The sequence below is a fragment of the Octopus bimaculoides genome, chromosome 1, assembly GCF_046866305.1.
Source record: "Octopus bimaculoides isolate indiv1 chromosome 1, ASM4686630v1, whole genome shotgun sequence".
In the NCBI taxonomy this organism is placed as follows: domain Eukaryota; kingdom Metazoa; phylum Mollusca; class Cephalopoda; order Octopoda; family Octopodidae; genus Octopus; species Octopus bimaculoides.
The window spans coordinates 189,196,575-189,220,954 of NC_142928.1; the positions used below are offsets into that span (position 1 = coordinate 189,196,575).

The 24,380-nt window shown below is 35.6% G+C and overlaps 1 protein-coding gene and 1 long non-coding RNA gene across 19 annotated transcripts in view; one reads left to right on the forward strand and one right to left on the reverse strand.

Moving 5' to 3' along the window:
• Positions 1-333, reverse strand: part of LOC149137909 (uncharacterized) — a 7,678-nt gene extending 7,345 nt beyond the window's left edge. Inside the window, exon 1 of the long non-coding RNA XR_016244562.1 lies at positions 1-333. This exon is cut by the window's left edge and continues 165 nt beyond it. This is a non-coding gene — a long non-coding RNA (uncharacterized LOC149137909).
• The window catches only part of LOC106875208 (dual specificity calcium/calmodulin-dependent 3',5'-cyclic nucleotide phosphodiesterase 1A), a 1,569,442-nt gene that overhangs the window by 557,164 nt on the left and 987,898 nt on the right, over positions 1-24,380 (forward strand). For 2 of the 18 annotated variants that reach the window (XM_089364171.1, XM_052973335.2), the window contains exon 1: positions 16,163-16,406. The exons of 15 other annotated variants lie outside the window; for them this stretch is intronic. The gene's annotated coding sequence lies outside the window, so the exon portion shown is untranslated. Of the gene's footprint in view, positions 1-5,345; positions 5,371-16,162; positions 16,407-24,380 lie in introns of those variants that run through there. One more of the 18 variants, XR_016244595.1, reaches the window with a different exon arrangement.

Genomic DNA, 24,380 nt, shown 5'->3' on the forward strand with positions numbered 1-24,380 from the left:
ATTTAGTCACCATCTCTTGCTCTGAGTCAGGAAGAATTCCAACCACGTTTCGTGGTTTTCTACCTCAACAGCTCCATTATAGGATCAGTGGCTAAAGACATCATCAGGAGGAACTACGTCCGGTTTCAGCACCTGCTCCTCTACCGTTTTTGACGTGGCAGCCACCCGCCTTTTGGAGGTGTCTTCAACTCTAGTGTTGAGTGCATTTCTTCTTTCTCCTTCTTTCTTCTGTTCCCTGGCCTCTTCGGTGGAACATCAACGGGCGACTGACCATCCTGCCAAATTTCCCTTTAAAATCTCTCTGGTAGGTTCCAGCAGCCAGCACCAGCTGGTTGTCACGTGACACTGTCTAAACTTCAACTGACCAATGGAGGGAAGGCCGCGTAATCTTAGCCCGCGCCCTCTCTAAACCTGCCTTCCAACAGTGTCGTGTTAGTTTCAGTTCCAGCAGCCATAATTACTCAGCAAGCGATTGTACAAAATAACCAAGGAAAGAAACACCCTTAAATAAACCTTATTCAGGGACCTTTTGAGCGAGATGGGCTACTCGACCTGAAGAAAATTCTAACTGAGCCTCACCTGCGAGGTCATGCGCTGTTTATCTTGATATGAGATCACCATGTCGCGCACATATGGTTGTGATGCATGTGCCTGGTGTACCCTTATCAGACGGGTAGTCATGATGGGTATAATGGGCTTCGTATATTTTTACCCCAGTGTCACTTTGATGGCATGCAATGCTCTCTCACTCAATAATAATAATAATAATAATAATAATAATTTCTACCTCATTGACGCTTAAAAAAATCGATGTGATTTATAAAGTTGGGAGAAAGTTACCGATCTAAATGCGTTATTCATCATAATGAGTTAAATCTATTTGCAAAGTCGGAAAGACATACCAATTTACTTAAAACAGCATAGGTGTTTTGCAGTAATATTGAAGTGGTGTTTTGTGTATGAATCTTAGTTATGAAGCGAGGGAAGAAAGCTCATTTTAATGGAAAAATTTTATCGAAAGAATGGATGTTAGAGTCTGACGACAATGATTATAGATATGAATGCCTAGGCATTCAAGAACTCAATGACATCATGTATAAGGTAATGAAGGGGAAAAATATATATATGTGAAAAGATTAAAGCATGTATTGAAGTTCAAAGTTAATTCAAGGAATTTGATAAATGCGATCAGCATGCGAGCAGTTTCTGTCGTAGATTATAACGTTGGATCAGTGAATTGGGCACAAGATGAAATAGATGCAGGAGACAGAAAAAAAAACCTTCAATATGAAGTGAGTGCATCATCTAAGGGCAAATGTCAGTCATTTATAGATGAAACGAAAGGCTGGAGTGAGGGGAGTTATTGCATTTGCATTTCTGTTTGCGTAAATGAAAAATAGATTAGTAAGCAGATTAGTAAAATTGCAAAGAGCGAAGAAGAAACGGTCTGTAATAAAACTTGAAGATAATTTGCGAGATACAGAGAGCACTAGCAGAAATGCACTTACATGGACGGAGATGTCAAGAATGTGAAAAGTTATGACTCACTGTGCAGCACGAAGAGTTTCTTTGGAGCTGCTCAAGGTTAAGCACTAAATACTAGTCTGGGGAGTAAGGATATGTATTGTATCACTTCAACAAACTAATGTTAGATTAATATTTGATGAGTAGAAAATATGCAGCCAATTGTAGCAGCGTTCAAAATACTAGTTTAGAAAGAATAGAAGCAACAGCATAAGTCTGTCTCAGAAATGTTGCTAATGATTTGGCCGCCCGACACACTAACGATTCTTCAACCTATTCTTCATAATAATAATAATAATAATAATAATAATAATAATAATAATAATAAGATCGACAAGAAACAATAAATCATATTATCTCTGGCTGCCCAGTCCTGGCTAAGAAGGAATATATTCACAGACACGACAGAGCTGGGACCTATATACACTGGAAGCTATGCCAACATTATGGAATAACGACAGAAAAAAGATGGTATAAACACACGCCAGAAAAGGTCACAGAAAACGAGAAAGCAACCATACTCTGGGATATGCCAATACACACAGATAGAGAAATTAAGGCAAATAGACCAGATATAGTTGTCAAAGATCATGAAGAAAAAAAATGCTTTCTAATTGATGTATCAATACCAGCAGATGACAACGTTTCTCTAAAAGAAATGGAAAAACTTTCAAAATACAAAGACCTGGAAATAGAGATAACTCGAATGTGGAATCTAAAAACAGAAACAATTCCTATCATAGTAGGTGCCTTAGGTATAATAAAAAATATTCAGACAAATACATAACAAAAACACCAGGACTTACAAATATATATAACATACAGAAAATTGCACTACTGGGTACTGCACACATTCTACGCAAAACACTTTCAATACAGTAAACATAAGAGCACCACAGCAAACCACAGCACATACCCAAGGCGCACAGAGCTGCGCTCGGTAGTGAAGTGAAAGCACGTTATAAAAATAAAACTACTGAATAATAATAATAATAATAATAAGACTGGGGAAATAGAAGAGTTCTGGAAGAAGATATGGAGTAACAAAACAGAATATGATGCTAAAACTGACTCGATAGATCGTGAGAAACTGAGACTAGATAAAGGTGAAGAGAAGAAATGGAACGCAATATGAATAGAAGAGCTAAGATGTGTTCTTAGGAAGTCTCACATATGGAAAACTCCAGGACTGAACGGAGTTTCTAAATCTTGGCTGAATTGTCTGGCAGAAGTACACCAAAAATTAGCTGCATCTCTAACTGATGTCATCCAGCACCCAGAGCAAATATTTGCCTGACTGACTGAAGGAACAAACATACCTCCTACCAAAAACTGAAGACACAAAAATTCCAAAGGACTATCGACCAGTCAATTACTCCAGTACTCACCTGTACTTAATTTATCGACCCCGAAAGGATGAAAGACGAAGTCGACTTTGGCGGAACTAAGAACGTAAAGAAGGGAGAAATGCCTCTAACTATTCTGGCGATTCGTCACCTTGATATAATAATAATGATAATAATAATAATAATAATAATAATAATAATAATAATAATAATAATGGTTTCAGATTTTGCCACAACCTAGCCATTGAATTAGAGAGACTATATGAAAAGTGCGGGTGAAATTTATCCTAATATCTATAGGTGCATTAGGTACTATCCCTAAAGATTTGAACAGATGGATAAAGGAAATAGGCATAAACCCAGTTTAGTACAGCTCCAGAAAACAGTGTTATTAGGGACAACTAGGATACTTAGCAGGGTTCTTGGCATATAAGGTCATCTGTTGTAGCCCGATCTTAGGAAATTTGGTTTGCCAAAAGTCAAATCTGTTGTGTGTATATAAATAATAATAATAATAAAAATAACAACAACAACAACGATAATAATAATAATAATAATAATAATAATAACAATAATAATAATAATAATAATAATAATAATAAAAACAATAGCAATAACAATAATAATGTGTGTGCTCGCGCACGTATGTATGTTTGTAATTGTCTTGGTGTATAAAATTATTCAAATCTGTTCTCGGAGTATCGCATTCCTTAAATCAATAAATTTTATTCCACTCTATCTAACAAAATTGAGTACTTTATTCTCTTTGTTGTAATATAAGACGGTGTGAACCAACAATCACCTATGTATATATGTATGTACGATTATATATGCGTACATACGTATATCTGCGTATGTGTGTTTGCTTCTTTGTGGTGTTTATGAGAGTGTAATGCATGTACTGTTCACCGATGAATATTTGCCAAGAGTACAGAAGTTGTAGTCGTATGGATCAATACGCTAATGACCAACGTAATTGAATGATGGTGCATGCAAAGTATAACATTATGTATCACATTACTAGCTTTCATTCTGACTTAGTAGAATTCGATTTACAGTTGGAAGCGTCATCTCGCATCGCTAATGTTATGGGGAAAAGTATAAACTTTACAGCCTCTTATTTTTAGGAACTGTTGCATGTATCGGGTGCAGCAAATACATTTACCCCCCTATTTGAAATAATAACTTATCCATTATTCAAACATGAATTGAAACAACCTTATTCGCAAAAAATGGTTACAAGCGTTTTATAAGCCATCCTAATATTCTTTTGCTTTATTGTTTACCCTTGATTAATTACAGCAAATCAAACAGAACATGAATAAATTGTAGCATTGAAATGACTGCTATAAACAATTGTAAGGGGAAGATGGCTGGCATGAAAAATTAAGGGTTATAGTGAGAGCAAAGGGTGGCCATGTTGAATTATTAATATATATGTAAAACAATGGTTTCAAATTTTGTCACGAGGCCAGTAATTTCGGGAGAGGTGATAGGTTCTTAGTATCGACCCCAGTGTTCAACTGGTACTTATTTTATCGACTTCGGTACAATTTGAACTCAGAACACAAAGACGGACTGATTGTTGCTAAATATTTTGTCCGGCGTGCTAACGATTCTGCCACCTCACCGCGTTAAATACGCGTAAAATATTGTCAATAGATCAACCTGTTAACTTATACTACCTAAATATAAACATTTTATTTTAAAATGAAGAATGGGTGAATATGCCGCATCCGGTACATGACTACGTAAAACTATAACATGCGTGATGACATAAACGTTAATTAGTTGGGCATTTATGTATCAGTGTTTCATCATTTCTTACAAAAGTGAGAAATGTTTCTTTGGTTGCAGCGGTTTGGTTAAAACAATAGCCAGCGATATTGTGGACTCGATTCAGCGGCTATACACCAACCCCCAAAAATTAATCAATTCTGTTTCTAGCTCATATGTAATATTCATGTGAAGGTGCGTGGCCTAGTGGTTAGGCGTGCTGCTCTCACGATCTTCAGATCGTGGTTTCGATTCCAATCCCCTGTGCGCGTTATGTTCTTGAGTAAAACACTTTATTTCACGTTGCTCCAGTTCTCTGATGTATAAATGGGGAACCTGCGGTAGACTAACCCAGCGCGGGTGGGGGGAGAGTCGCATAACAATACCCGATAGGCTTGTCGATCCAGTGATGTCACGTGATTTAATATTTATACTCTAATGTTATCATACTTTGTTGTTTACTCCTCAGTCAACTCTGATCACAGTTTACCTATCGTTAAGTACATTCCATCCACGACCATCTCGTCTGTTTACTTCGACATAGTATAATAAGGTTTTGGCCTGCTCGCATAGCGCAGTGGTGTCATCCGACAGCTGAAACAATGCGAAGTACATAGTGACCAGCGATGAAATATCCGATACTCTGATCGATACCTTGATAATTAGGTCCCGACTTATTCAATGTTTTTTTTTTTTTAGTTATTTTTAGGGCTCGTATTGAAGGAGATGTGGCTGTTGTTTTAAGTAGGACAAACCATCCCTAAACCTACCGCAGCTGAGCCTTGGCAGAAATGCTATCAAATTATAAAAGGGTGCGACAAAAAAATCTACGAAATTTTATATTTAGGCCGTGTAAATATATGTGAGATTTTTCTGTCGCAACTTACACTAACAGAGACTCACCTCAGGTATATATTTATAAATTACTAAGATGTTTATTTCTTTCTTGCCTTTAACCCTCCAACGCGGAGTATAGGCCACTTATAACTGAATTCCATGTCGCATAATTTCTTGCTTCTGTACTTATACTCTGCCATGAATGTCCTCCTTTCTCTAGTTCCTTTTGTGTTGATTTACCCCTCTTTCTATATCCATCTGGATTCCACTGTAAAGCGCTTTTCGTTGCATTTGGTGTGTCCTTTCTAATTGTGCTACGAATCCACCTCCACTTTCTCTTAAATATTTCAAATAAACAAGATGTTTATTTGAAATAGCAAATTTATATTGATTTATAAGAGTTGCAGTATTTTGAGAAGGAGAATATAGTTAATTTTGAGAATAGTGAAGTCAATTTCATTAATGAACAGTGTACGATTTTCTTATAGATATTTTATCGATCCCTAGAGAACGAATGGAAAAGTTGACTCTCACGTGATTTAAACTGAAGAATCTAAAAAGAAGTTACTGTCAAACTGCCATCGTTTTCTTTTATAGCAAAACGATATTCTAGTATAACTGAACCAATAATATTTGATTCTATACACAGTCGATCGAGTTGCTAGGGATAATATCCAAGTCTTCAAATTCCTAAGTAATGTCTTTAAAATAATGAAGGCCGCACAGGGCATTGTATTGCTAATTGCCATAAGTCGACATAACAGAAAAACGAGGTTGTTAGGATGGATTTTTCTTGATAATCTATCTTAATGAAGTTTGATCAGTGACTAACGAACAACAAGATTACTAAGATTAACAGGTTATTTTTCAAACGAAGTATTGGATGCTGAACAATTAAGAGTTTAGAAACACGTTGAACACAAACTCACTTTCTTAAACACGAAATATAAACCACTTTAGTTATTGTTGTTATTATCCTATAGCGCTGACGAAGTTGATAAATTATCAAAAATGATCCCTCGAGTATCATTTCATCTTCTAATGTGTTTTTACATTTTATATTTTGTTTCTTCCAGACTATAAAGATGAGTTAACTGCTATGTGTGGCAGTCGAGTAAGTGCATACACTCCATCTTTGTTATGCTACTTTCATAGTTGAATGCATATAATTATTTTGCTGTTTAATCAGGCGAATTCTTTTTAGAAGAAAATAAGTCGATAGTGGATAGTGCAAAGATTTTTATATTCATACAAAAGCGATATGCGTTTTTGAAAACGTACAGACTGAAAAAGTATGTGTGTGTGTGTGTGTGTGTAAATGATATGGTGAATTTTATAAATTACAGAAACTGCATCTTAGAAGAGAAATATAAATATTATGTTCGACATTTTCAATAAAAGGGGAAGGTTATTAAAAATAGGTCAAATGGTCATAAATCAGTTATTTTTACCTTTTAATGGGCAGATCTTCTACTTCTCTGTTTTCGTTTGCAATAAAATATTCATTACTGTTCCCATACGATGACAAGAAGCCATTTTCTTCTATTAGACAGTCACAAAACAGAAACCTTAACACACATTCATTAATATATATATATATATATATATATATATATATATATATATATATATATGTGTGTGTGTGTGTGTGTGTGTGTGTGTGTGTGTGTGTGTGCGCGTATGTGTCTGTGTGTGTATATGTGTGTGTGTATATATATATGTATGTATATATGTATATGTATATATATGTATATATATATATATGCATATATATATATATATATATGTATATATATGTATGTGTATATATATATATGTATGTGTATATATATGTATATATATATATATATATATATATATATATATATATATATATATATATATATATATATATATATATGTATATACATGTATATATATATACATGTACGTATATATGTAGTTGTATGTATATATATATATATAATATATATTTATGGATGTGCGTTAAGGTTTCTGTTTTCTGACTGTCTAATTAGACAGTCACATATATTCATATGTACACATGTATATATAAATACTATGCATATATACATACACACACATATATATATATATATATATATATATATATATATATATATATATATATATACATATATACATATATATATATATATTATGTATATATATATATATATATATATTATACATATATATACGTATACGTATATATGTATATATATATATATATATATATATATATATATGTACATAAATATATATATTATGTATATATATATATATGTTTATATGTGTGTGTGAATGTGTTTGTGACTCTGTGTGTATGAATATGTATATGTATATGTATATATATATATATATATATATATATATATATATATATATATACACAATATATATATATTCATATTTTATATATATATACATATATATACACACACAATATATATATTCATATTTTATATATATATACATATATATATACACACATACATATATATATATATACATACACAGACACGTATGAGTGTGCGTGTGTGGATTTGTGTGTTTATACGTGTGTGCGTGTGATACTAATTTCTGAGTACTTTCATGAAGTAAAATGAGGGCAATCAATACATTATTATAATGTAGTAGATAAATATTACTGCTTTGCCATCACTTTAAATTTCATGCTAAATAAAACACTGTTCAGCTTTATGTAATTTTGTTGTTGTTTTGTCTCTTAAAAGGAGGTTTTATTTTAGTATCATTTATCCATGGCAGCGTGTCGTCAATTTTTATTTGCGCATGCGCAGTATCTGTATAGGAAGATGTCGGGCGTCATTCATATACGCATGCATATAGCATACAAAAACACACTTTCACACTCATGCACAAACACATACACGCACACACGTATTCATGCACTCTAGAAATTCTGTAGAGAGTTACCTCATTTAACTTCCTGCGAAGCCAGCTTTATTTTTATGCCTATATAATACAAAAAAAAAACATGCATATTACACACATACGCGCGCGCACACACACACACACACACATACACATCCAATACACGCGCTCACATACACACACATGAGCATGTGTAAATAACGTACATTTACTATTCCATTCCCATTGTTATAATACATTTATGCAAGTGGACGGCTAATTTGTAGCTTTGTATATGCGGCGTTTGAATAAAGATATCATTCATAGGATTTCAGGTAACAAAACCTGACTTTATTGCATAAAATGATGCCGTAGAATATCAATACACCATCGCAGATGGTAGAATCTAACCAAATGTATTTTCTTTCGATGTATTTTGATATTTTTTTGCAGTATGTGTTATCAGAAATTTGAAGTTGCTTGGACTTCTGTAGGCACTACACACAATAGACGAGGTACATTGCCTCAGATCTAGGGGAGGAGTGATAAGTTGGGAGCTTCATTTTGTTATTGTTGCTGCTGTTGTTGCTATGCTTAGTCTACGTAGGCATTTGTTGAGTAGACCTTTGAGTGAATGCGTTTCAGCCAGGAAAACCATTCAGTCTTAGATTTCAGTTTTTATAGGATGGTATGGTATTATTTGATTGACGCTTCTAGCAGTTTGAGTTACAACTAACAATCGCCTTCGCTGACACGTCAGCTTTTATTTTTTGTTTATTTATTTCTATATTTTGTGAGGTAATGTTTGTGTAATTATAGTGAAACGGTTTCATCTACGAATCAAACCTGGGTCATCATCCCTTCTGATTATCACTTTAATTTTTACATCACAGTTTTTTGTAACTTCGGAAGTGAATAATGAAGACAGCAATAAGATTGATACGAGAATTACATTTCAGCGAGAGAATTGATAAATTCTATACTTACTTTCGAAATTACTTGGACTCGCTGATATGAAATGTTTGCTAAAAATGTAATTACAAACTGCCATCAATAACCACAGTTGTTATTAAATACATTTGCTGCAGTTATCACTAAATATGATTATCGTATAATATAATATCCCCCCCCCCCCGTCACTTTTTTTTTTGTCTGTGGTTTATCTTACTCTAGAATAGATTTGACTTAGAATGGATGAGGAACACTTTACAGAAAGTGAATTCACGAATTCGGTATATGCATAAAATATACGAAAACTGTAAGAATCCGTTAAGGCTATATATATAGAATTTGTCAAATTTCATTTTGATGAAAATTTCTTCATAGAAACTATGTACTCCATTGTCGTCTACATTCTTCATGATGTGAAGTCACGTATCCTAGTGGATACGACGTTGCACTCACAATTACTGTAACAGTGGTGTCTAACAATATCCGATAGTCTGGTCAATACCGTGATTATTCATCCTAGTTCTAGTCTTTCAAAGCCCACCTCACAAGACTGACTTTTCCTTTTCTTTTTTTTTTTTAGTAGTTCTTTAAGGCTTTAACTCATGGAGAACCTAAATGAAAGATTTTATCATATATTTCCAAGGTGCAGGTTAACGACTACATGTTCGTATCAGGTTTGTTCAATGTCCGGTTGAGAATTCCTCGGACGATACTCGTATACTTTTCGGAAATAATGTGTCGAGGAACAGATGGGGGTGGCTTTTCTGGCAATACGTGTTGGTACTTTTAATATTGGTCACCTGGATCATTGTGGCTGACTATATAGGCTTATACCTGGCTCTCCGTCGGTTATGATAACGAGGGATCTAGTTGATCCGATTAATGGAACAGCCTGCCCGGAAATTTAACGTGCAAGTGGCTGAGAACTCCACGGTCACTCGTACCTTTAACGTAGTTCTCAAAGATTCAGCGTGACAGAGAGTGTGACAAGAGTGGCTCTTTGAATTACAAGTACTGAGTGGACTGGAGCAACGTGAAATAGAATGTCTTGCTCAAAGATGCACCGCGCTGCCTGGAATCGAACTCACTGTTTTACGATTGTGAGCCGAAGATCGTAACAACTAAGCTACGTACTTCTTAATTTATATATCTGAGCTTATATTTTCTTAATTATTTTCCTCAATATTTTGACGCATTCGAATGGGGCATTTTAGGTAATATATTCAAACGTTTTGATGTAGCGATGATGTTACCCCATGAAAATTTGGCTCTCACCATAGCAAAATTAATAGAGAACCGCCTCGAGACACCTACTGTTCCTCATATAGACAAAACAAATTATAAAGTTGGCAAGTTCAATATTTATCATATAAGACATGAAATTATTGCTACATATACAAAGACAGGGTATTTGCTTTATATAGCATTATATATAGTTTCTTCGTGTCGAGAGGCAATAATTAATATCTTGTCTGCTACTCAATCGAGTTTACATGTCTTCCGTTACGGAGAGGAAATTAAAAATCTTGTGTACCAATATCAACCTGAAACGCTAGCTATTACATACATACATACATACATACATACATACATACATACATACATACATAGGCTTCTCAGACCAGAAAGGAGGAAGCCATTTCGAAGATCACAGATCCAAGCCATCACTGGAACTGTAAAAATCTGTCAAACTTTCCAGAAGTTTATCATTTAAGTATATATGAGCATATATATATATATATATATATATATATATATATATATATATATATATATATATATATATATATATACAACTATATGCATAAAAATACATACATAAGTCGAAACATACAAATCTGCACATATACATACATGCAAAAATACCTTGAGAATGTTGTTGAAATTCCAATGAAGGAGCCTTGAATCTAGGTTAGAAACTGGTTCTTTCTCTATTGGCAAGAAATCTTCAAATAAACTGAATAATGACTTACATATATACATATATACATACACTTTCTATATCCTAATTAAAGATTTACATATATGCCAATAATAATAATTGGTGCACTTGGATTTGTAAGTAAATGCCTAAGTGACAGTTCAGATAAGCTTGGAGTCTCAGAAAAAGAAACCGACCAACACACTTACACGTTACTAATACAATCTGTAAAGGGTATCAGCAAAAATATACAAGTTCAAAATGTAACATTTTGTTTGCGTTATTCGCGTTTCAACAACGGAGCACTCCACAGACATGTGTACCCTTAACGTAGTTCTCGGGGATATTCAGCGTGACACAGAGTGTGACAAGGCTGACCCTTTGAATTACAGGCACAACAGAAACAGGAAGTAAGAGCGAGAGAAAGTTGTAGTGAAAGAGAACAGCAGGGTTCGCCACCATCCCCTGCCGGAGCCTTGTGGAGCTTTTAGGTGTTTTCGCTCAATAAACACTCACAACGCCTGGTCTTGGAATCGAAAGCGCGATCCTATGACAGCGAGTCCGCTGCCCTAACCACTGGGCCATTGCGCCTCCACAAAAATGACTTTAAAAATACGGTAAATATTTCGTAAAAGACCCGTTCGTAACCTCGGTGTAAAATAATTTTTTTCCATAGGTTTTTTTCAAGTGCATTCAAAGTATCTCACCTCTAAAGGTTTGGCTGCTATTTCTAACACGCCATGCTACCACGTAACAGCTATTTGTGATAAAAGCCCCGAAACAGAACGTGCAAGAAATAGCAGCCAACTCTTTCCGTTTGTGGGGAAAGGAGCCGTTTACGCGTGATTTCGATGTCACATTCGTTCAAAGCATGATAAATAACCTGGAAAAGAAAAAAGAAGTCACAAAACAAAACTCCGTTGGTGGGAAACTCAGAGTTTCCAGGGAAACTCTGAGGTCCCCACAATTCTTCCCCCCTTTCTTTTCCGGAACTAAGTGGCTTGTGGTGGGTTTGGATGTGAGATACGTTGAATGCACTCGAAAAAATCCTGTGGAAAAAATTATTTCACACCGAATACGAATGGGTCCTTTACGAAATATTTACCCAAGATCGGGACAGGCATACGAATAGAAGGATCGAAGAGACTGGCAAAGCAAAGGCTGAGCTTCTGGGGGAACGGAAGGAAAGAGACAGAAGCAGAAGAGATCAGGAATCGGACTCTCGGAGAGCTGGACGTCTGGCGAAACAGAAGTTAAAGAGGCAAAAGAGGGTGACGTCATGCATCGGGTGCTCATGTGAATACAAACGGAATAAAACTAGCTTTGCGTTAATCGGACCACGGGGTAATGAGATACGCATTTTTTTCGGGTACCTTTATCAATCGCCAAACCGGCGTATAATAGGGGAAATGCTTTGAAAGTAAGGACACCATTGAAATATGAATACACACAGAATAACAGAAGTTTCGCGTAAATCGGAACAAGGATTCCTGAGATACGCGGTTATTTTGGGCATCTTGAACTATTGGTGCTTCAACGGCTCACGGGTAGTCTAGTATTATGTAATATTACGTGTGTGTGTATAACAATTCAAAGAACTCGTTGTGCATCCTTAGAAATCTACCAAGTAAACTGTGCCATTGAATTTTGAAAATTGCATGTATGATGTATCGTTCAATAGAGCAGCCAGCATATACAAATATACAACAATACTCCGGCATCTCGTAATTTCAATACTCCGGCATCTCGTAATTTCAAAGAAGCCATTAAATATAATAGATGAACACAACCGGCGAGAGAGAAGAGTAGAGAACGACTATGCAATATAATGTTCCAAATTCGGTACATATAACCATTCTCATAAAAGAAACATTTCTTAAGCTTGTGAGAAAATATTATTCTTGACATACGTACGGGAAAAGGTTTAACACCAAATCGTTTAAAAAGAAAATTACTCTACACCTATGAACAGCAGCGTCATTGTAAAATCCATAAATGATTTAAATAAAACAGTAAGACTCGGAAGTGCAAATACTATTCTCTAGCTGTATGTCCAGTAAACGGAAACTGACAGAATGAATTTGTTACGTATGCGGCCACTATCACCTCTCATGTTAACACAAATGGTTTTCATTACATAGATATAACAGCAAAGAAAATGTAGGGGCTGACACCATCTATATAATTATATGTTTAGAACATTTCAAAGAAGAATTGATACGAAATTTGTAGGATATTTACGGTTTGGGAAAAATATACTTCTAAGCTAAAAGTTTTAATAAAGTGCTGCGTAGAGGGTTGGCCAAAATTCCCCTGACAGTACTCTTTTACTGCTTTCAGTCATTTGACTGCGGCCATGCTGGAGCATCGCCTTTAGTCGAGCAAATCGACAACAGGACTTATTCTTTGTAAGCCTAGTACTTATTCTATCGGTTCTTTTTCCGAACCGCTAAGTTAGGGGACATAAACACACCAACATCGGTTGTCAAGCGATGCTGGGGGAACAAACACAGACACACAAGCATACACACACACAAACACACACACACACACACACACACACACACACACACACACTCATATATATATATATATATATATATATATATACGACGGGCTTCTTTCGGTTTCCGTCTACCAAATCCACTCACAAAGCTTTGGTCGGCCCGAGGCTATAGCAGAAGACACTTGCCCAAGGTGCCACGCAGTGGGACTGAACCCGAAACCATGTGGTTGGTAAGCAAGCTACTTACCACACAGTCACTCCTGCGCCCAAATCAAAATTTCATAAATACTAATATGAAATCCTGTATTGACTCAAATGGAAAAAGGTGTCGCTCAAGAAGGACTTCAGTTTGAACAATTTTCATGATGTTTCATACTTAGATGCTTTTATTAAATTCCTTCAGTTGTTAAACATAAATAAATCTTGGAATTAAACGGTTTTCATTTACTATCAGACGACTTTTCGCCAACCTTGTATATGTGGAATTAAAGATTTTCTGTATGTCGTTGCACTGGAAAACGCTAAGGGTATTCAAGATATGCTTATGTAGCAATGAAATTCGGATTCGGTCCCACTGCGAGGCACGTTCAATAAGTGTTCGCTATTATAATACCGAATCTACAAATCACTTGTGAGTAAATTCGTTTGACAGAGACTGTGAGTGTGCCTTTGTGTTTATGTTTGTCTCTCACCACTTGACAATCAGTGTTGGTTTGTTTACATCTCCGTAACTTAACTATTTGGCGAGAGGAGTTGGTACTAAGATTGGTTGTTATCGACGAAATGCTACAAGGCAGTGCGCTAGTATGACTGCAGTCCAATGAATGAAAAAAGTAAACCTGTAAATGAGGTTTGTGTCCTTGCCTGCGCGCGCGCGCATGTGTGTGTGTGTGTGCATAAACGTCTTAGTATATCATATCCGTCTTTGTTTTTGTATATCCGTTTTATACTATTCTTTATTTCGCTAAACATGCGAAACTACCTGCTGATGTGAGTGGTATCGCATGCCCCAATAAGAATAACATCAGACCACAGTCCTATCCATGAGACCTCAGTCCTATTCATGAGACCTCAGTCTTATCCATGAGACCGCAGTGTTATTCATACACCTATTCCTTTTAATATTCTTCTCATTTAAGGCGACGAGCTGGTAGAAACGTTAGCACGCCGGGCGAAATTCTTATCGGTATTTCGTTTGTCTTTACGTTTTGAGTTCAAATTCCGCCGAGGTCGACTTTGCTTTTCATCTTTTCAGGGTCAATAAATTAAGTACCAGTTGTGTACTGGAGTCGATCTAATCGACTGGCCCCTCCCCAAAAAAATTTCGGGCTTTGTTCCCAGAGTATAAAAGAATATTCTTCTCAGTTTCAACTTTATGCAATTTGATTCCCATTTTCCCTTTCCTTCAGTATCTTGCATTTTATTTTAAGATACTGTTCGATCTTTAATCAATTTGACAGTAAATTATTCCATTAATAAGCCAATTAGCCAGTGTAGAGAAACACTCTAGGCAACATAGTGGAGAGAGAGAAGTTTCTATGGAATATACATTTCTTTTACATTTCCTGTTTTTAGTCACTATTCTCTTCTCCAGTAAAACTGACAGTGACTTCTCTCATCGTTTGTTAATAAACTTCACCAACTGAAAGTGCGATGCTATAGTTAAACAGTAAACATATATTTAGGCAACAAATTTACTCAGTCGTCAGAGTGTTGGACCATAAAACTGTTCAGCATTTATTGGACTTCCTACTTTCATATCTATCTGGACTCATCCTTACTTTTCATCCTTCCGGAGTCGATAAACAAGTACTAATTAAGGGCGGTAGGATGGTGAAATTATTGGATCGATGAATAGATGCCTTTAAGACTTTATAGTCTTATGCATCTCAGATAAAATCTGGCTGTGGTCTTCGGACCTAATCCTTGGTTCCATTTAACAATTCTACCTAGTTTGATGCGTTTTGCAGTGTTCACTTTGTTATAGACATTCGGCCTTAGTCTTCGATTTAAAGATTCTCTCGCTTCCTTTAGTAATTGATGCTTTAAAAACGGTCTTGAACACGTCTCTCTTTGCATCAAACTAAACGATCTTAATAGAATATATACAGGTAAATTAAATAGGGATATAATTCATCCATTCATTTTCGCCGTCCACTAGTAGTTGGAGTAGAGACCTCGTGATTCTGATCCGTGGGGCTCTGCCGGCTGGATTCCCAACTAAGACTATGGATATAATTAAACAATTTCGACCTTAGTCTATTTTTAAGTCTGTCAGTTGGCTCGGCTTGAAAAAGCTGTCTTGAGAAGGATTTACAGGAAACACATTCCTTAAATACTTGAATATTTATTACATGCAAACGCTTGAACAGGCGCGTACGCACGAGCACACAAACACACACATACACAAACACACGCGCGCTCACACATATGCACACACATACGCACTCATGTTTAGCCATTCAGCCGAACACACGAACACATACGCGCGAGTTTTTGAATCCGCGTGCCGGAATGGACGTAAGGGATACAGCAATGACACATGACAAATGCATAACGACCGATGCTGCACAAATAATGCAAACTGAATACATGAAAGATTTGTCGCCAAATTTGATTTTAACAACCGACACAGATGGACAGGAAGACATTACCCGAGGAGAAGGAAAAGGTGAAAACATTAATACTAAATTGAAGGAATCTCCAACTAATGTTTAAAGTATTATAGACTGTATTTTCCAGTTATGAATTCACTATTATTTATATTGCTTTCATTCCAATATACAAACATACATACATGCAAACACACACGCATACCCACATACTTACAAACATGCTTAAATGCATGCATATATAGAACCTATATGTACATACATAATATATACATATAGGCAAATCCAAGAACAAAAAAAAAAGCAGGGGGTGGGGAAACAACGAAAATTCAATTGGACTTACACAGTGAATGGATAACTAGATAGAAAGAGAGGTGGGGAGATAGGTACATAGATAGATAGCAAGATAGATATATAGATAAATAGATAAACAGATAGACAGATGGATGGATAGACAGGCTGATAGACAGATAGATAGATAGATAGATAGATAGATAGATAGACAGATAGACAGATAGATAGATAGATAGATAGATAGATAGATAGATAGACAGACAGATAGGTAGATAGATGATATAAGGAGAAGTCAAAGAAGCTATTTCGGAGAGGGTCCTACTTTAACGTAACTAAGATAAAACATATACTGTATGAATGTAAATGAAAGAGGGCCTTGCATAGAAAAAATTCAAGACTCTTCTGCCATCACGGTACAGCACATAGATTTGATAGTGTGTGTATATACATGTATATTTCTGTGCATGCACATTTCTGTGCGTGTGTGCATTTGTGTTTACACACGGATCACTATTGAAGATTTAATAAGAATAAACAAAAAGGTGCAGAACCAAATGTACCTAGTTCCATGTCCTATTCCTTTGTTCATACGCAGACAATCCGATTAATAATATTTAAAAAAGCTTGGCTTTCTAAATCCACGATTGTTGAACTGTATTAACAACCTTCACAGTAGCTGCATTTATATGAAACTTTCTAAGCTTAAGAGTGAAACATAATAGGGTCTCGATTTTATGAAAATAGCAGCCGAATTTCCTTCAAATTACACCTCACTGCCTTTAAAATCATGAAGGTACATTTTAAAATATCACCTTTAATATCCCTAAAAGAACGAGATGGTCATGGCTAGAATGTATATGATTACATTTCTGAGCTATTGAACAGGAGCAAAGAACAACAAATGATATTTCAAAGCTCATATATTTAGTACTCTTGAACTAAACATGTTGGAAAAGCTACTACGAGGGTAGGATATCTTGCAGAATGTCACTACTCCCGACTACTTAATTATTAATTAAATATTAAAGAGAGTAAGACGCTCAGAAATGGCGACAGCATCGTGGACTAGTTTGTCTTGAGGTTGTGATGTAGGTGGTGGCTTCAGTGAGCGAAATAAAGAATTGTATAAAACGGATATAAAGAAACAAAGACGGATATGATATACTGAGACGTTTATGCACACACACACACAAATACACACACACACACACACACACACACACACACACACATAACTACGCGCTCACATACACACACATACACGCAGGCAAGCACACAAACATTACGTCTGTAGTAATGTATGAAAGAATATAGAACTCTATATGTATTGTATGTATATATGTGTGTGCGTGTGTATATATGCATGCGTGTGTGTATATACGAATATACATGCATATGCTTATATATCATTTGTATTATATATATATATATATATATATATATATATATATATATACATATATATATATATATATATATATATATATATATATATATATATATATATATATATATATATATATATATATATATATATATATATATATATATATGTATGTTTCTAGGCATGTTTATATGTGTAAATAATAAAATGTAACATGATTACATATGATTGATAACTAATATATATATATATATATTTATATCATATAATATGTGTGTGTGTGTGTGTGTGTGTGTGTGTGTATCATGTGTGTATGTATTTATGTATGTGTGTATATGTATGAACGAATGTGTATGTGTGCATAACTGTTTGACTTCTATTCAAGTTTTGTAATCTCTATATACTGAGAAAGAAAAATTTGCACAATTGAGGAATTATAAAACGGGAAGGGATTTAAAGAGCGTGCTAATAGCGTGCGAGTTGTCATAGAAACTGTTGCCAAGAGAAACTAGACATCCTTGTCAATTGCTGCAATATTCTGTAGTCTGTTGTGTTGCAGCAGTTAATGTGACAATGACAGAGTTTGCGCTCCTGTGTTGGCATTCTTGTAAATGTGCGACGACGAGACTTAGTTTTAGAAATAGTTAATCGCTGATAACTTACAACCGTAGACTGCAATATACATTCCTATACACACATATATATACAATATGTACGCACACACACACACACACACACACACACACACACACACACACACACACACACACACACACACAATGATTACGCCAATATTTTTAATTGTAACTATATTTATGTGTTTGTGATGTGTCTATCTATCTATCTATCTATCTGCTTGCCTGCCTGCCTGCCTGCCTGCCTGCCTGCCTGCCTGTCTGTCTGTCTGTCTGTCTGACTGTCTGTATGTATGTATCTATCTATCTATCTATCTATCTGTATGTCTATATGTCTGCCTGACTGTCTGTCTGTCTGTCTATTTATCTACCTATCTATTTATGTTTGTCTGTCTATACGTACATACATACATACATACATACATACACACATACGTACATACATGCAAATATACAAATATATACATATATACACAGGAGTGGCTGTGTGGTAAAAAGCTAGCTTCTCAACCACATGCTTCCGGGTTCAGTCCCACTGCGGAGCATCTTGGGCAAGTGTTTTCTTGTATAGTCTTGGGCCAACCAAAGCCTTGTGTGTGGATTTGTTAGAGGGAAACCGAAAGAAACCCTTCCTGTATATATATAGAGAGACTTCGATATTATGTAAATACTGGAATTTATCTGTAAATATAATATGTGTAGCCATGATAAAACTCCGAGTTTCGGATATCAGGGCGGAAACCTACGCCGGTATCTCTTATCGGGCCATCAAAAAAAAAAAAAAAAAAAAATGCTATGAAAATGATCGTTAAACAAAGGGAAATTACTGTATGATTGACCGTTATTAAGACAAAAGAGCTATTAGAATGACCGCTAAGTAAGGGAGTAAAAAAGTCCATGGCAACCGCGAAAGCACGATTGTGCATTGCTATGAAGATTTTTACTCCCTTACCTTTACTCCTTCCTCTTAGCGGTCATTCTAATAGCTCTTTTGTCCTATTAACGGTCCCACAGTAATTTTCCTTTGTTAAACCATCATTTTCATAGCATTTTATTTTTATGGCCCGTTAACTAAAGAGATGCTGACGTGGGTTTCCGCCCCGACATCCGAAACTCGGAGTTTTATCAAGGCTACCGAATAATTGTCACATATTATGTTTATGTGTGTGTGTGTGTGTGTGTGGTATTTGTGTCTGTGCTTGTCTCCCACCATCGCTTGACAACCGATGTTGGTGTGTTTACGTCCCCGTAACCTAGCAGTTCGGCAAAAGATACCGACAGAGTAAATGCTAGGCTTACAAAAAATAAGTCCTGGGGTCGATTTCTTCGACTAAAGGCAGTGCTCCAGCATAATATTATGTTACATGTAACATTTATCTATTTATCTAGCATATCACAATCATGCGTGCGCGCGCAGAATTGTGTACAACTCTGCCTGTCTCAGGGTCTTATGTTTTAGTTTAATTTCCTAATACTCGTCAATTTAGAGTGAAGGGATGTAGTCTGGTAATTAGGCCGTTTTGATCACGATTATTACGTTGTGAGTTCGATTCTTGGGCTAGGTGATGTGAATACGTGACTTCACTTCAGGGTCTTCACCGCCGTTTTCACTAAAACGGATATCGGCTACAGCCGATGGTTAACCTGTGCAACGGATTAGCATCCCATTCGAGAGGTAATTTCCTGCTCTCAGTTGCTTAAACTCCCATCATAAAATTGTATGGGGTCCAGGTAGTTAAAATTTTAGATGAATGTGAAATAATTACATATGTATAGTTACTGTATCTATACACCACTCCAATACCATGTACACGTAATGGTTAATAACCTTCGTAAATTTAGTTTTGCTTTACTGTAAGGAATCTCCACATGCACATTTATACATATACAGACAATATGCATATATCTACCTACCTACCTACCTACCTACCTACCTACCTACCTACCTATTTACCTACCTACCTACCTACCTACCTACCTACCTACCTATCTATCTATCTATCTATCTATCTATCTATCTATCTATCTATCTATCTATCTATCTATCTATATATATATATATATATAAAAGATAATAAGAGTAAAAAAACTACAGAAGGCTTGTGTTACATGGTTAAAGTATATATTTAAATTACGTCAGAAAAATGTTCCAAAAAGATTTTATAACATTTTTCTGACATAATTTAAATATATACTTTAACCATGTAACTTTTATACATCCAACCACGTGCTTTCACATACCAACTTTCTCACCTAAATATATATATATATATATATATATATATATATATATATATATATATATATATATATATATATATATATATATATATATATATATATATATACATTTATTTAAAAGCAGCAGAAATATAACAAAAAGCTGTTACTCAGAGTTTCACGTTCCTGTTCTTCGGACAGTTTTGTTAGAAAACTATAAAAAAACTAACACGCATATACATACATACACACAAACACATGACGTACACACAAACACATGACGTAAACACACACACATGACGTACACACAAACACATGACGTACACACAAAACTAACAAAACTGTCCGATGAACGGGAACGTGAAACTCTGAATAACAGCTTTTTGTTATATTTCTGCTGCCTTTAAATAAAGCATATTACTCTACCTCTGGTATTTGAGTACTCTTTTTTCCACCTTGTTTCACATTTTATGTGCTTACTCCGGTATATATATATATATCTTTTATGTTTTATCATTTATCTTTTACTTTTTTCAGTCATTAGACTGCGGCCATGCCGGAGCGCCACCTTGAATTTTTAGTCGAATAAATCCACCTCAATATTTTTGTTTTTAAGTCAGGTACTTATTCTATCGTTCACTCTTGCCGAACCGCTAGATTACAGTGACGTAAACATACCAACAACGGTTGTTAAGTATTGGTGGACAACAAACACAGACACAAAGACACGCACACACACACACACACACACAAACATACACACACAAACATACACATACACACACACACACATATATATATATATATATATATATATATATCTTGAAATTTATAGAAAAACAAAAGACGAAGACAGGTGTATGAACGACAAGCAAGTGTAATAGTTTGATGCTCGGGAAAATGAAAGTCTTTTACGCTTCGAGTTTACGCTCTTCAGCAGAAAGGAATAAGAGAAAATAAGCAGAGAAAAAGAATGAAAAAGAAAAAAAACTTGCATATTTAGCGGTCCAGCATGGCGAATGATTAAAAAAGTTTGAAAGAAAGGGAGATAATATAGTGCTGGTAATTCCAAATGAAGGTGTGTGTGTGTGTGAATAGGGCTAGTGACTCTGACGTGTGTATGCGAGTGTTTGTGCGTCTGTACATGTATAGTTTATGCATAGTTTATATCCATTTAAAGAAGAAACGAAAATGGGGATAAGGGAGTTAATAATTCTTTACTAGTAACAAATTGGTCATCTTCGCTTCTTACAGCTGTTTCAATTAGTACTCAAAAATTTAATTACAAATTTGTACCTTAAATTTACATTTATGTGATGTGAGTATAATTTCATCAGAGGAAAAAAGATGTACCTTTGGATGTCATATGTGGACTTACCAATTCATTTTAGCAGACTACTGACCATTGACTGAACACTATTCAATTTTTTTTCTCCGTGTTTTTTCTCCTTGTCTCCGTATTCTTTCTGTTGAAGAGCGTAGCTCGAAACGTCAAAGACTTTCCGTATTCCCGAGCGTCATACTAATATATCCTTTTGTTATTTACACCACCTGTCCTCGTCTGTTGTTATTATTTGTATATTCTCCCATATATATATATATATATATATATATATATGCACGTACTTACATATACCCCGAGCTTCTTTCAGTTTCCGTTTACCAAATCCACTCACAAGGCTTTGGTTGGTTCAAGTCTATTGTAAAAGCCACTTGCCCAACATACCACGCAGTGGGACTGAACCCGGAACCATATAGTTGGGAAGCTAGCTTCTTGCTACACAACCACACCTGCGCCTATGTGTGTGTGTGTGTGTGTGTTGTATGATTATACCTGTGTAATTTATATCATCATTACCTATCAACAGTTATCTTGAAAATTTTGAATAACTTGGACGTTTACAGAGAACCATGAAATAAAAATTTCTTTTGGAATTCTATTTCCTTGCTGCATATAATTCTAAAGATGGTGTAAACGCCTCACAAGTAATATTAAAGATGCAATAATATAAGTGAGTAGCTTTGAAAAGGATATTCTTTGTTATACCCTTGCCACTTCTTGTGAGTTATCTATTCATTTTATCTTTACATCAAAAATCAACGCTCTATATTCAGAGCTACATACAATTGTTACTGTTTAAAATTATTGAAAATATGTTGACAGAAGATATTTATCAAACGTCTTAAACCATTGTATTTATTGAATGCAGTCAAAGACACTATCTATACAGTTATTCTGCTGCGGCACAATTTACGTTAGCATTGTTTCATCTCTTTGTATGCTCTGTAACACTAGATATTTGATCACATGATTTTAAAGAAAAAACTTCAAAATACGTTGTAAAGCGTGGTAAGAAGCTGTGTGGTAAGAAGCTTGCTTTCCAACCACATAGTTCTGGGTTCAGTTCCACTAAGTGGCACCTTCGGCGAGTGTCTTCTACAATAGCCTCAGGTTGATCAAAGCCTTGTGAGGGGATTTGGTAGACGGAAACTGAAAGAAGCCTGTCGTATCTGTATATATGCATATTTTTGTGTATGTGTCTTTGTGTATAAGTTTGTCCTCTCACCGTCGCTAGAGAACTGAAGCTGGAGTGATTACGTCCCCGTAACTTAGCAGTTCGGCAGAAAAGACCAATAGAATAAGCACTATGCTTACAAGGAATAAGTCCTGGGGTCGCTTTCTTCGACTAAAAACCCCTTTAAATCAGTGCTCCAGCATGTCCGCAATCAACTGACTCAAACTAATGTCACAGAATGTCTGCTGCATCTCATGAGAGATGAACGAGAAAGGAACCGGATTATAGGCAATCGGAGCTGTTTAATCCGTCGAAAGCCTGTTTAATCGTCCGAATGTTCTGTGCGCTTTTGATATAAGTAATGAGTTGCTCCTCTTTTTTTATATTTTCTGTTTTATCTTTTTATCTTTTTTCTTGTCTGCGGCCTTGCTAGAGCACCACCTTGAAGAGTTTAAGTCGAAAAAATCGATCCCAAGACGTTTTTTAAAAGCCTAATACTCATTCTAACGTTCTATTTTGCTGAATCGCTAATTTATGGGAACGCAGACAAACTACCACCGGTTGTCAAGCGTTGGTGAAGGAACAAACACAGACACAAATACACACACACATACATAGCACACATATACATACATACACACAAACGCATCACGTACACACACACATATATATATATGTGTGTGTGTACGACAAGCTTCTTTCAGTTTCCGTCAACCAACTCCACTCAAAAGGCTTTGGTTAGCCCGAGGCTATTGTAGAAGACACTTATTCAAGTCCCACGCTGTGGGACTGAACCCAGAACGGTGAGGTTGAGAAGCAAAATTCTTACCATGCAAACACGCCTGTGTATGTATGTATGTGTGGAGGCACAATGGTCCAGTGGTTAGGGCAGCGGACTCGCGGTCGTAGGATCGCGGTTTCGATTCCCAGACCGGGCGATGTGAGTATTTATTGAGCGAAAACACCTAAAGCTCCACAAGGCTC